At 38.1% G+C, this 9,200-nt stretch overlaps 1 pseudogene; it reads right to left on the bottom strand.

Moving 5' to 3' along the window:
* Positions 1-8,331: 8,331 nt before the first annotated feature.
* On the bottom strand, positions 8,332-8,877 carry LOC149140258 (protein DETOXIFICATION 16 pseudogene; annotated as a pseudogene).
* Between the last annotated feature and the right edge of the window lie 323 nt (positions 8,878-9,200).

The following is a 9,200-nucleotide window of genomic DNA, read 5'->3' as shown; positions in this document are numbered from 1 at the left end:
TTTCTTATAAAGTTTATTTTGGTTGTACATTTTTCTTAGGAGGCCCATTTTAGACCTCAAAATTCCCCTAATTTTATGAACTAAACTAAACTATTTATGAAAAAGGTATACATTAACTAATCGTGGTCAATAGAGTTATCTCCTGCATTATTTTATCCTTTTTCGGGCCCGAGGGAATAAATTATGTTTTTCTTCTGACTCCCTAAAACTAAAAAACATCGAGCTTTACTTTCTCCCGGCTCGTTAAAATTTTACAGTAAAAGAACTAAATGAGTTTTCTTTTTGTGTTTGTTTCAAACTCTTTAAGCATGAAAATGACATCGAGTTACCCCTTTACTGGAATTGTTAAAAATTAAACAACATAGGACTCATTAAAAGGATGAGCTTACAAGACAAGCATATGTTATCCTCCTCAAGCTTGTAAAAAATAAAGAGGTTCTTGCCAGTAATGGTGGGGGGAAATTGAGAATAAAAGTCCATTTCTTGTATTTTAGGTAGTATGCCTCTCTTTAACATGACACTCCATCACAACTCCTTCTTAGGGTTCATTAAAAATACTTCAAAGGACTCATCAAAAGGATGAGCTTACAAGACAAGCATATGTTATCCTCCTCAAGCTTGTAAAAAATAAAGAGGTACTTGCCAGTAATGGTGGGGGGAAATTGAGAATAAAAGTCCATTTCTTGTATTTTAGGTAGTAGGCCTCTCTTTAACATGAAACTCCATCACATATCTATTCAGGTTGGGAAATCCATTTGTCTCACATTTAATCAAACCTCATTGAAAGATTTTAGTTGGTTTTGGGTATTATCATTGAGTCAAATACTGCCAAGTCATTTTTTCGTGTCGCCAATATGTTCAAGAGAAGTCTAAACATCAATTAAAATTACCTTGAAATTTGTAGTCTTCAATCGCGTCAGCCATCCCTGAGTTAGTCCTTGCAAACTGTTCTTCAAAACTTGACATGAGTTTCGTGTCATAGGCCCTCTTGTGAGATAGCTTCCTATTGACTTCAGCTCGTTATCTAGGAAGTTTATCTAGAAAACTTCAGTACCTTGAAGCTTGCATGCCTTAATGGAAGGTTTCTCGCCTTCGATGACAGGCTCTCATCATTGGCCTTCGATCGAATGATTCTATGACTGTTTGACATCAAATCATCTATTCACACTTCATGGCTTATACTAAAAGTACCTTGAGAACCATTGTCATTATTGGTGGTTTCTCTCGCGCTTGTTAATGGTTCACATCATTGACCCGTAATAAAGTGGTTTCTACCATGTTCGACTTCGAGAGATATACTCGCATGGTTGGATTTGTACTATGGATCGAGAGATGGAGATCAAGACCTAGGATCTAGTTTCATCTATCTAGGCTGCAAGGAGTTTTGTATTCATGATTATACATAGAGTTTTATGTTTGATGGCTGCGTCCATCCTATATCTACTTTGACATGATGTATTTTCGTACTATGCTTTGAGAATTTTATGTTCTGAGTATGGGAATGCCAACGTCAGTGATGATTATTATATTGCATTATAATCCTTGATTGTTTGTTGCAGGTTTCCAACCATGATCTCTGATCCAATCCTTGATATGATAAAATACTCCAGTCCTCAAACTTTTTTGACTTTGCACTTTAGGGGGCAATCTGTTACACTTCATTTTGTCACCATGACAAATAATCATCAAAATTGATCTCTCACCATCCATCCAAGTGTCATGAAGCACTCCTTTGAAAGTCAACAACTTATATACCTTTAATAAAGTAGAATTTCTGGATCTCATGGTACAAAACCTGGTTTTTGAGCATCTGCGTAGTTTTTTTTAGCATTATCCGCACATGTATAATTTCTTCCACTATAAATGGCATAGATATATGCATTGTCTTCCACTAAAAAGTGTGTACATGATTCAATAAAAAGTACAAATAAAAAGTGAGATCTAAAAGCTTTGTTGGACGAATCATTCCCAACAAAAAGCTTGGAACCCATGTTTTTTCAAGCCTAACCTCATTTTTGATGGAGATAACCCCATTCTTCAAGGAGCCTTCATCCCTATTTTAGTGGATCTCATCCTTGGACTAACTTGATCTCAAATTACTTCCTTTTGGCCTATTACTCAAGTCATAGGTGGGGGAGTGGGAGGAGTCTATTGAGAATAAGTTTATGTTGGAGAAATTAGTTTGGAGAGCTTATCATTATTGGAGAGGATTGAGATCAATGGAAGGAGCTTCACAACATCAAGGCACAAGTTTTGTAGCTCTTTTATGTTTATGAAATTAATACAAACAAGTGTTTCTTCTCGCTACATTTCTTAATGTATTAATTGATGATTTTCATGGATGGTTTATGCTATTTCTATTTGTCCACTGGAATGATGTTAGTTACTAGTCTCCTTGATCAATAGTTTGAATTATTGAATCATTTATTTTGCATATTCCTTTGATCCTTTGTTGTTTCCATGTGTGCAAGTATGGTTTCAAGTATGGAGGAGCTGCACTGAAGCAACAAGGGGGATCTTAATCAAGAAAAGAAATATTCAAGGAAGGAATTAGCTTGATTGTTTGTTTGTTACTAGTGTTCTTTGAAACCTAGGGAGATTTCTTGTCTCTGCACTTGTGATTTGTCCTCATAAAAATACCTATTAGAGAGATACTTTGATGACAGAGCAAAGGAATTATATGAACCAAGGATGGGATAAATGACAGATGAGGAGTACACTAGCAGGTTCTTAGAGCTACTAAGGTATGTGCCTTACCTCATGGAGGAGAAGGCCAAGATTTAGAGGTTCATTAGTGTATTGTTGGTGGCATTTAATGACAGGATTGAGTTTGATAAGTCTAAATAACTAGAGGAAATCATCCAAAATCTAAGGCATTGCTATGAACAAATGGAGTGCAAATATAAGAATAAGCCATATTGGAAAGGTAATGCAAAGAACAAAGGAAAATGGAACAGAAAGAGAGCAAGAACTCAGGGTACAGGTAATAAAGAGAATGGAGTTCCATCTAAGAAGATCAATGCATCAGATAGAGGACAGGGATTTCGATCTGAGGAACAAAATAATGATGCATGTTGGAAGCCTATAGAGTGTTGGGCTTGGTACAAGGATCATCGCAGGAGAGATTTCCTGCAGAATCAGGGTGGTAGGCCTCAAATATATAGTGCACATGACACACAAACTATTGGGGATGTTGGTCATAATATTCCTCGTACTTATGCAACATTGGATAAAAATAGTCAAACCATCAGGCATCTATCATTGGGATGGACGGTAAGCTTGTGATCAAGTTATTTCTATTTTTATTGACCCTTGATCTAATTATAGCTATATTGGTCCTGACTTGGTGGATAAGTATGGTTTGAGTAAGGAATTGCATGCAAAATCTTGGTTAGTGCAGTTGGCTACAGGTACAAAGAAGCAAGTCCATCATTAGGTAGGAGATTTTGCATTTTGATTTGAATGGTATGCCTACTGCAACAAATTTGAATGTATTACCATTGGGATCATACAATGTGTTGTTGGGCATGGATTGGTTGTATCTTCATAGAACCAAGGTGGATTGTTATGACATGGCCATTGAGTGCTTGGATGAAAATGGAGAAACAAGAGTCTTATAGGGTAAGAATAAATCCACATTAGTTAGGATGGTAGCAACTATGCAAGAAAATTCTAGTCACAGGAAAGGGTGTATGTCATTTGCAGTGCACATTTATAGTGACAAGGGTAAGGAATTTGAGGATGTAGATGTTTTGAGCAGGTACCCAGTTTTACAATAGTTCAAGGATGTATTTCCTAAGGATATTTTAGAGTTTCCACCTCACATGGAGGTAGAATTTTCTATTGGGTTGGTGCGAGGGGCAGCTCCGGCATTAAAAGCAGCTTACAGGATGAGCACACCCGAGTTGGTAGAGTTGAAGATACAGTTAAAGGAAATGTTGGACAAGGGATACATTAGGCCAAGTGTATCACCTTGGGACACACCGGTATTATTTGTGAAGAAGAAAGATGGTACCCTCGGATTATGCATTGATTACAGGCAGTTGAAAAAAGTGCCATAAAGATCAGGTATCTGTTGTCGAGGATTGATGACTAGTTCTATCAGTTGAAGGAAGCAACAATGTTCTCGAAGATTGATTTGAGATCTAGATATCATCAGGTACACATCAAAGAGGAGGACATCTATAAGATAAATTTTTGGACAAGGTATGGGAATTATGAGTTTGTTGTAGTTCCATTTGGCTTAACTTGTGATCTAGCTACATTTATGTGCTTGATGAATAGTGTGTTGCATCCATATTTGGATATGTTTTTCATTGTGTTCATTGATGACATATTGGTATATTCTAAAAATGAGGAAGAGCATGCCAAGCATTTAGCAGCAGTGTTGAGGTTGTTGAGAGGGCATCAGTTGTATTCTAAGCTCATCAAGTGTACTTTAGTTCAGACTAGGGTACACTACTTGGGAGATGTTGTCTCCAAGGAGGGCATTGCAATTAGATCCGAAAAAGATAAGGGCCATCATGGAGTGGGTAACTCCCAGGAATGTAGATGAGATGAGATATTTCATAGAATTGGCAGGATATTATAGGAGGTTCATGAGGAACTTCTCACAAATTGCTTATCCTATCATATCATTGCAGAGGAAAGGTAAGAAGTTTAAATGAATAGAGGAGTGTGAGGCTAGCTTTGAGCAGCTTAAGATTTGACACATGCACTAGTGTTAAAGGTTGCAAATCCAGACATAGAGTTTGTAGTATGCACAGATGATTGCAAGAAAGGACTTGGTGGAGTCCTTATGCAAGATGGACAAGGGGTATGCAATGAGTCGGGAATACTATATGAGCATGAGAAGAACTATCCCCCACATGATCTTGAGTTAAGTGATTATACATGCATTGAATATATGGAGACAATATCTTCTGGGTAAGAGGTTTACATTGAAGAGTGATCACAATGGTTTGTAGTGTTATCACAAAACCAGTACTAGGGACTGCAACCAAGCCAGGTCTCATGTAACTGTTTCAGACCATACTTTAGATTAGGAATTAGCCTTCCTAATCAGAGAGGGCTCTCTCACGACTCTTGACAAAATCCTTCAAACACTAGAGGGCTAACTCTTCACACATTTGTAAAAATATAGCTGGCTGGACATACATCAAATTAGTCTTCATTGGGCTATGGAGTCTCTCACACTTAATAAACCAAATCACAGTCATCTCATAGAAGCCAAGGCTCTTTGCATCATCAAAGGTTCAAACATAATTTACCTAAATCAAAGCCTGCTGAACATACAGGAAGTCAGAGCATTAAAAAATGAATTCTGAGTGATGTTCAAACATGCTTCACCAAAACCCACAGCCTGTCAAGCACACAGGAAGTCAGAGCATATAATATGAATTCTGAGGGATTGTACCATAACAAGGCCGTAAAAAGAACATTAAGAAACTAAAACCACCATCACATTTGAACAAAAAGATGCATTGAGAATCTTGGGAAGAAAAAACTCTGTTTGCTATTACTGTAACAGTCTTTTCATAAGCTCTAGAAAACTCTGTTTTTTGTATCTACAATCCAACCCTTTCTACATCTCACCTTGGCCCATATATAGGCAAGCAAACTCAAACACCTCGAGCTTCCTCCTCCAGCATGAGGGGAGCCTCGAAGGTGGCTATTAACTACTCCTACATGCTTTTAACTACTGCATTAATTACAAACATGCTGAACTAAAATTACACAATCCTAATCCAACTAAAATACTAATTTCATTCTCCTCGCAGACTTGATGCTTTCTTGGATGCTGGACAGCTGTATGATTTTCATTATGGCTAAGATATGTTAAGGGAGCATTCACCGAGCAAGCTGGTCTCGGATGCTAGCTGTAAGACAACTTATTAATTGATGAAATTAATCACCCTATATCCACGGTCCCCTGTCTTCCACTCCTCTTTATCATTTAAAGACCACACTCCTAGTTCTTTGAATCCTTCAATTAACAACGCATAATCACCATATGCTATATGATCTGGATACTTTAAGGACCAACAGGTGTATCAACCGAACATTCTGGTAACTCCACCAATACCCTAGTAGCTCGGTCATAAATTGCCTTTGAGAAAACTTTATGAAAATAAACAAAATATTTTATTTTCCCTTCAAGACCTACACCTGTCACTGTTTGAGTTGTTATGAAATCCATGTATGTTCTCCCTGCCTGAGTTTGAGACCTTCTTTTACCATTAACTGACCTCATCATCAAAATTCATTGTTTTTTCACAAAACAGCATTCTACAGCAGTTTCGTAGCGCGCTACGAAACTGCTGTAGATGTCAAAACAGAACCTATGTATCTTTGAAGCGTTTTCTACTTAGATTCATGATCTCTTCAGACATTTGTACAGCTATTAGGAACCTGAATAGTTTTAAGAAGATGAAGCTTGCTTCTGTCATTACATATCACAGCCAACTTGATTAGCATCAAACCAATAAAAAGCTTCATAAATCCCAACTGGAACATAAAGTCACTGTAGTATTCCTTGCTGCCTTCAAATCTTCAAATGAGGTGATCCTTTGGAATGTGAGCCACTCACTGCCATCTTTAAAAGGTGATATGTCAGACAGCCTCTGATACAAAGTGCAACCCAGTGCCCATAGATCGTTTCCAGTTTGTTTGAGTTTTCCATCCTCATACCATTTAGCGCAGCTAAGACCTTCGACTTACTGTATACAAAATAGCCCTTTCCAACTCTAAAAATCATCTTCACCTGAAACTGTAATATGAATTTAAATAAAAGAATCATAACTGGCGCAGAAAGGAAAACATTTAAAGAGTATATTCCGGTCACCACTATTTGGCAAAGTGCTCCAGTTTCTCTGATATAAATTGCACAGCCTCTGACCATTCGTGCAGCACCATGGCATTCAACTGCTGGATGTCTGAATTCTCCCAGCAACAAAGTATTGTAAGTAACAGAGGAAATATAGTTCTTCATGGGCAAACTTATATTCCGCTTCTTGAGACTCTGTTTTTTTTTAGGCCATGAAGAACTTGGTTAATTTAATTCTCAAATTTCAAAGCTGTGATATGAGCCGGTGAATTAAGTAAAGCCGAGGATCCATCTGTTCTTCTGAAAGCAACCTAGATCTTCTCTGTAATATATTATGAACAAATGAACTCCCTTTCTGAGAAAACACATCAGATAAAGTATTTACTGCTTGGAAGATATCATGAGGTTAGGCACGAGTTGCAAACGAACCGCCAGATGGAGATTCACTGGTTTTGTTGTCTGCTACTTGAATTCTCCGCCATCCAATTGTCTCGATTCTGTAGGCTCCGGAGAAATAAATTGTAGGCCCGTTCTTATGCACCCCTTAACATCATTCACGGTTATGAAGATTCGATTTAGCATGATACCGAGGACGTGGACGTATATAGATCAGCCAAAAGGCTAAACCTAACTCCTTCAGCGCCATCTGTATTATGACTCACGTCGGTGCCAAACCAATGACCTAAAATTTCGTTCTTGTTTAAAAGTGCATGATGTCCACATTAAATTACATTTAACTTTTATCCTCAGATTGCTCAGATAGTTTACGAGGACAGAACGGAAGTCTTGAACGAAAAGAACCCTGTTCGGATGGCGCAGGTGTATATGAATCAACGAACCATTTGAGAATTAATGCATTTACATTACCCCTTTGGAGATTCACTCAATTGAAGAAAAAAAACAATTAATGACCAGATCAAGTATTCAAGGATGTCACTCAATTAGCGACAACCAAATCATTGATACTATTGCGTTCATACTATTCCAGTGATCTCATGCTTCAAACATTGCACTTGGACTCTTTCAGAACTACATTTTTCATATCTGCCTTCGCCTCCGCCATATGGATATTGTCGGACAAAAAGATACAAGTAATGCAGCGGCCTTAGCTCTTGAAAATCCCATTGTCCTTCTACAGTTTTCGCTCTGTTTGCCTTTGATAACGCGAGTTCAATCCTCCATAATAGTGTAAGAGGTTCGAAAACATATGATAAGCCAGAAGATTGGCCACTAAACCATAGACACTGTGATCATCTCCATAAACTGGTTTTTTCCACAAAAGGCTTGATAATTCGCTATGCATGGTTTTGAACAAAATCCCTTACTCCACAAAGTAGTTCAACTCTTAATAGGGGTAATCTCTGTTCACAAGTGCATACCTTGGAATATGAATGCGAAATTTCTGAAGGCGCTCTGATCAACTTCTTTTGGGTGCTCCCATATATCCTTTTCTGTGCAGCAGTGATAAATTTTTGATAAGATTTTCCTTTGTTAGCGCAATGTTCTTAGCAACAGAACAGGTGCTCAAATGCCGAAGGTCCCCTGCCGCCAACATGCAGTGCAAAGGCTAAAATGACAGCTATAGGCATGCCAACCACATAGTATGCCCCAAGGTTTGCATAGGCACCCAACGTTTGCCATCCACATCCTCTAGCAATACCTGATAGAACACCTTGGATGGCATCCATAAATGTTGAGGGTACAAGCAGTGGCATCATGATTGAAATGCATTCATCTACCTCTACTTCATTGCTATAAACATAGCCCCATACATTTCTGATAGAGAATAAGATATATCTTATCATAAGAGCCTCATTGACTGCCATACAAACCCCGACACACACTGATAACTGTGCAGTGCGGGAGCGTCCAGCTCCTAGTTCATTGGAAACTCGTGTACTTACAGCAGCACCCACGCCAAAGGGGATCATATATGCAACTGCATGAGTGCTAAGACAGATGGAGAGAACTGATATCTCAAATTCAGGCTTGGGCAACAAACCGGAGAAGAGAACAAGCATTTCAAAAGACCAGTATTCCAAGCAACGCATTACTGCAGATAGAATAGTAAGCTTAAGAAAGTTTGTAATGTCATATAAAGCTTCCCTTGAGAAAGATGTCCATGTCTTCTTGCATGCAGGGGAAGATTTAACATAAATTGATAGAAGTGCCACATTTAGCCAATTGGAAATGCTATTTGCAAGCGCAGCCCCTTTATTACCTAATCCAACTTTGAACACCAATACCCAACAAACGGGAACATGAACTTTATCATAAATATTTTTCAAATCTTTCAATCCATTGTGGCGCCCTGCTTTGTGAAAGAAGTTACAGATTGTGAAAAGACAATCCCCAAATATCAAACACTCCATTA

Source organism: Pinus tabuliformis, chromosome X, assembly GCF_031772625.1.
Source record: "Pinus tabuliformis cultivar Carrire ecotype Pingquan chromosome X, CPIR1, whole genome shotgun sequence".
Lineage (NCBI taxonomy): Eukaryota > Viridiplantae > Streptophyta > Pinopsida > Pinales > Pinaceae > Pinus > Pinus tabuliformis.
Note: the sequence above shows the minus strand (reverse complement) of the source record. Positions and strands in the feature narration are given on the sequence as shown.